The sequence below is a fragment of the Papaver somniferum genome, unplaced genomic scaffold, assembly GCF_003573695.1.
Source record: "Papaver somniferum cultivar HN1 unplaced genomic scaffold, ASM357369v1 unplaced-scaffold_81, whole genome shotgun sequence".
NCBI lineage: Eukaryota > Viridiplantae > Streptophyta > Magnoliopsida > Ranunculales > Papaveraceae > Papaver > Papaver somniferum.
Window position 1 is genome coordinate 4,995,901 of NW_020651082.1, and position 5,298 is coordinate 5,001,198.

At 36.4% G+C, this 5,298-nt stretch overlaps 1 long non-coding RNA gene across 1 annotated transcript; it reads right to left on the reverse strand.

Annotated features, from left to right (window-relative positions):
* Positions 1 to 2,112: 2,112 nt before the first annotated feature.
* LOC113345334 lies at positions 2,113 to 3,789 on the reverse strand. Its single transcript, XR_003358082.1, has 3 exons — positions 3,413 to 3,789; positions 2,789 to 2,993; positions 2,113 to 2,327 (listed from the first exon to the last, which is right to left on the reverse strand). It is a non-coding gene; the product is annotated as an uncharacterized LOC113345334 (long non-coding RNA).
* Between the last annotated feature and the right edge of the window lie 1,509 nt (positions 3,790 to 5,298).

The following is a 5,298-nucleotide window of genomic DNA, read 5'->3' on the forward strand; positions in this document are numbered from 1 at the left end:
TTTAAAATTTGGAAACAAACAACCGTTGGAAAAAATTGTCAAACTTTTCAAAATTCAAAATTTGAAAATATACCTATCTGGTGGTGTAACATGAGTGTGAGAAAACAAAGAATGCAAACACTATAAAATTTAATTACTGATACTGATGGAGTAAAAAGTACAAAAAAAAAGGTCAAGCGCTGAATGATGTAGCGTTGGAATATTCTTCCTAGCGATGTTTCGTTCCCCGAAAGGTACTTTTCCCAGCGCTGAATCATTCAGTGAAAATATATAGCATGCTAGTTCACATGCTAGCAACTGGTAGGAGAAATAACTAGTGTTAACTTTTTTGCCACACTTTTTTTTTTTGAATTGCAACACTTAAGTGCTAATCTAGCACCTCCAATCTAGCCCATAAGACTTAGCCTTAATAGAAGAACAATCAAGAATATTTTTCATTTTATATGAATATTCGGCGTCTGGATTATATTAATAAATCAATTTCGACTTCGAGAACATAACTCACTCGAATGCAAGTTGCCCCGGATCTTGCTAGGCACATTGATTTCCAATATGCTCCCGTACTGGACTAGAACTTGCCAACTCAACCTCCTTGTGTCTACGAATAATGAATGTACGACAATCTCTGGTGTACAGGTTGACTGTCTCTAGCTTTTTGTCATACATTTCCTTTCTTTCGCTCCAGCTCCTTTACCAGACGCTTTTCGTTTTCTCCTTTTGTTTCATCTTTTACTGAAACATTTCTACTCTTATTCTTGAAGTACTTCTATCAAAATACTTCATCTTTGTTTTTCCCTTTTCTAGAAAAACATTGCAACTATTTCCTTGACACGCAAAACACTTTGTTTGTGATTTTCTCTTTTTTAGAAAAACATTGCAAGTATTTCTATAATAAATACATGCAAAAGTGTTCTCAATTGTGATTATAAACTCTATTTATAATGTAACAATTTGTGAGGAATTACCTCCCCGGGCGTTTGTTCGTTCAACCCTAGTCTCCCCCATTACTTGAAATGATACTAAAACGGATGTCTTCTATTATTCGACTTCTTTAAACAAGTTGCTTTCGATTGCCTGCTTGGCGACACTTTAGCCGCCCCCAATATATGCAGGAATTATTTCCACATTGCAAAGACACCCCCAGGTGAAATGATAAATAGATCTATTATATTCGATCCTCACTTGTTAGATGGTTGTGGGCTCATGATCAAGTATCTTTTCCGCTGCCATCCCTATTTCTGTGTCCATCGTGATTTTTTTTTCCGAATCACCCTTAAAATGTTGTCTTGGTGTGGCGTGTCCCTCGGTTCCGGACCCTTTCGTCGTACTGAAAACTTTTCTTTCTTTGCTTATCTTCAATTGATCATATTGCTAACAAACCTCAAGCAAAAAATTATACGAACTTTGAATTTGATCATGTCATTATCCACGAACCTCGAACTCGATCATGTCGTTGTCTCAAGTGCATACAAAGTTTCTTGAACATGGAAACTTTTGCTTCTAGGTTGTAGGTCATTGAAAGACGATTCAAACGAGCCAAAAATCACTCAATTCGGACTTAAAACGAAAAAGTTGTTGACGAAACAAGATTTACACGATGCGTGTGTGCTATCGCAGACGTGGAAAAAAGATATTCACAGTTGCTGATATGGCGGCTGACATGTCCATGCTGATTGGACAAAATTACTGATGTGGAACCAGATGGGCTGATGTGGCACTATGCGTGTGAAAGTCGATTGCTGACATGGCAGAAGATGACGCTGACACGTGTTGACGTGACACATGGGATGACATGTCATTAAGCTGACACACTACGCCAGAATGAACCATTTCCGACGGGACAGATCTGTCAATAATAGAGATTATTGACAGACCCTGCCTGTCAGATTTCCTGTCGTTATTTAAGGTGTCAAAAACCTTAAATGATGGTAAACCTGTCTACTGTCAATAACAATCAACCGTAAACGACGAACTTTAAGTGTCCAAAATGCTTGATGGGGTTTACTTGTCAATAAATTTTAATATTCAATTGCCAGTATACATTTTCAATCGTATAAAAAGTTCTCTCATTGCTTTAACTGTAAATAAAAGTCATCTAAAAAACTAAGAACATTTTAAATTCAAAACAAATCATCATATATTATAATAACCCAATCTCACGAGTGTTCTTTTTTCAAGTAACATTAAAGAAAGGAGACAACATCCAAGGAAAAAAAAAACAACAAAAGACAACAGATGTCTCAAGCAGCTGCGATCAATGCTGGTATCCTTCAGTTAGTCTTTCTCTTTCTTCGACTCGGTAAGTTGAGCCTCAGCACTGCAATTCTCTGCGAGAGAGGAGAAAACGACTAGTTAGCAACTCAAACTCAAGACTCTCTGCAAAATGGCAAAATGCGAGGGCAAGATGAAAGATTACTTCCACTGAATACACACGAGTAGTAAATAAAAAGGTTCCACAAATCAAAATACTGACAAGGATTATTTTCCCCTTATTTGGATGTACAAGCATATATACTGCCTAGTGCTACTGACAAGTGGGTCAACGACTCAACAGTGAAATCATTGACACCAATTTCAGTGCTCAACACAAACTACAAGCTCAAGCCATCAACATTTCAGATTAACTTAAATCACTTTAGTTATCTCAATTAGGTATCTACAAGTTATTCTCATGTTATACAAAAGATTTCATTTAGAAGAATCAGTATAAAGGAGATGCAACTTTAAGATCGGCAAATTTTCCAGCCGCAACTCAAGTAGAAAAAACAATAGAGGGGTTGAGATGTACCACTTTTATTGTTGCTGGCACAGTACTTCCAACAAAAAAAGAACCAATTGCCTCCAATCACCATCAACCTGGCTCACATTTGGTGTATCTTGAAGTGCAGGAAGGGGGACCGAGATCACAAGATTGTGCAAATCAAGCATCATTGATGCCTCATATTCCATGCTAACATAACTGTCACCTCCACATACAGACGGCCAGCAGTTGACTGCAAACACAACATAGTTTAATAACACGTACCAGAATAAAAAAATTACTTAACTACTAATGGTTTCCAGAATCAAAACTCATTGGTCAGGGGCACTAAAGACTCGTCAGTACTCAGCAGTCTCCACCTCAAGAGACTAACACCCGCATCACAGGTGGACAGGTTGGAAACGGTCTATTTTTTATCTTTCAGGCCTAGTATGTTTTCATTCGAAAATAGTTCTTTGTTGATGTTTGGATGTGACTGCATAGAACCAAGCCCTCCGTCCCTTCCCTGCCCCTCTCAAGATGCATATGGACATGAAATGTTACCACATTACTGTAAAACTAAAGGAATACAAATGAGTAACTTGAAGAAGATTGCATAAACATGACAAGCACAACAGATCTTAATATGTGGATCCAATGTTTATATTATACCTTGATTTTTTCAATCTCACTAGCTTCACGCTTCATAACATCCTTGGTGTCGTCGATACTCTGCCTTAACAGCTTATGCAAGTTTTCTTACTTTCCATCTCACAATATTGTTCAACCTGTGAAATAATAACGGTTTCTTTGTGCCCGAGACAAATTACTTCATCAAAAGCAAAAATTATCAACTCAAACCCTGACTGGAAAATTCCTTCTACATCTACAGCGGGGCAATATTCGGGAACCTGAATAGAATTAAGGAAACAAGTTGTGCAATCTTTATCAGCTTTTCATCAAAAGAAAGATTAGATAGCATGTTTACTGTTTTCTAGGAGCCTAAACAAAAAAATAAAATTATAAACATTGACACAGCTGCGCACATAGACAGGCCAAAAAGGATATGATTTTGGAAAGCATTCGCAGAGTTTCCAAATCTTCCACTATGTTGCTCTGTTTGTTTGTTACAAGTAGCAAATAAAGAGCACCCATTGGTTAGTAGATATATTTGACATTTTCAATCTCACCAAATGTATGTTGTTTTCCTATACCAACCAACTTGGGAAATGCATCAAGTAAGCCTTCAATTGTTATACGAGTCATATCCACAAACTGCCTTGAGACAAGGACTGAAAAAAAAACACCATCAGTTTTAACAAGTGTAACTCAAATGGTATCAGCTCATTATAGAATACTAATTAACAGTTAGCCAAATAAAAGCAATCTCACCTTTACCAGATTACTAACAATGGAAGCAGCAAGAACCACCTAATCACACATTAAAAAACTGTAAATTTCAGCACAAAAAAGTGAACCATCTTTACCATTTGCACAAATAAAAAACTTCGAAATCAAATATCTGGTGTGAATTTTCTTAGTCTCTTAACATTCACTAATTTAGAATTAACCTCAATCAAATCATGCATACAAATGATTTCCAATTTCATTTGAATCCATTCAAGGATGAGTAGAGTTAGAAACACCACAAACTCCCAACCAACCTAATTCCCATTCATATGAATCCATTCATCTAAAAATGGCTTCCTTTTTTAACACATCTAGGCAATAAAGTACAACTTACAAGGGATACCAGTCAAGTGATCACCTTACAAAATTGGAAAACTGCATCGACCTTGATTAATAACTTAAGGAAACAGAGAACCAGATTTTCTCAGTTAGTAATTACAAATCTAAAGTTAAAAACCTTATTGTTTTTCTGCAAGCAATCTTTTGATCGGAGCAAGTACAATCATTCAAGAACAAATATATGTTCGATTTAGGTCAAAAATCGAATCAAATTAAGATTTTCAGAGATAAGTTCTAAAAACAAATTGATGACATTATTTACTCAAAACGAGAATAATAATCAAACTGCTACAGATTTGAGCTCCGATTAAGAGTCAGTAAATAGATTCTCATTGAAATCAATTGTTTTAGGTTTTTATGAACCAATTTTTTTTTCCTGAAATTACATTCCGGAATCGATATATAACTCAAACAAACAGAGACGAATTAAAATAAGAGGAGAGAATAAACTTATCTTTCCAATAGATTTCAATGATTTAATCTTGAGATGAACAATTGATTCTCATCAGCTTTCTCCTACGACTTCAAGTGAATCATCCAATTGACATTTGCATGCTAAATAAAGTGTGTGCATATTTCATCATCAAACACGTGTATGTAGAAGACACTGGAGAGCATGCGGACCAAGTCATCAAAACATGATGACACACGCCCACAGCCAGAAGCCCATCCGTCAATGTCGGATCTTTGCCCGAACAAATCCAAGGGCAGAAGTTATAAGATGTACCAAAAGCACGGTGTACTGCGGAGCACCAAATAACTCTCGAAGAGTTACTTTATCTCATCCCAAAAGAAGCCAAGATCAACGG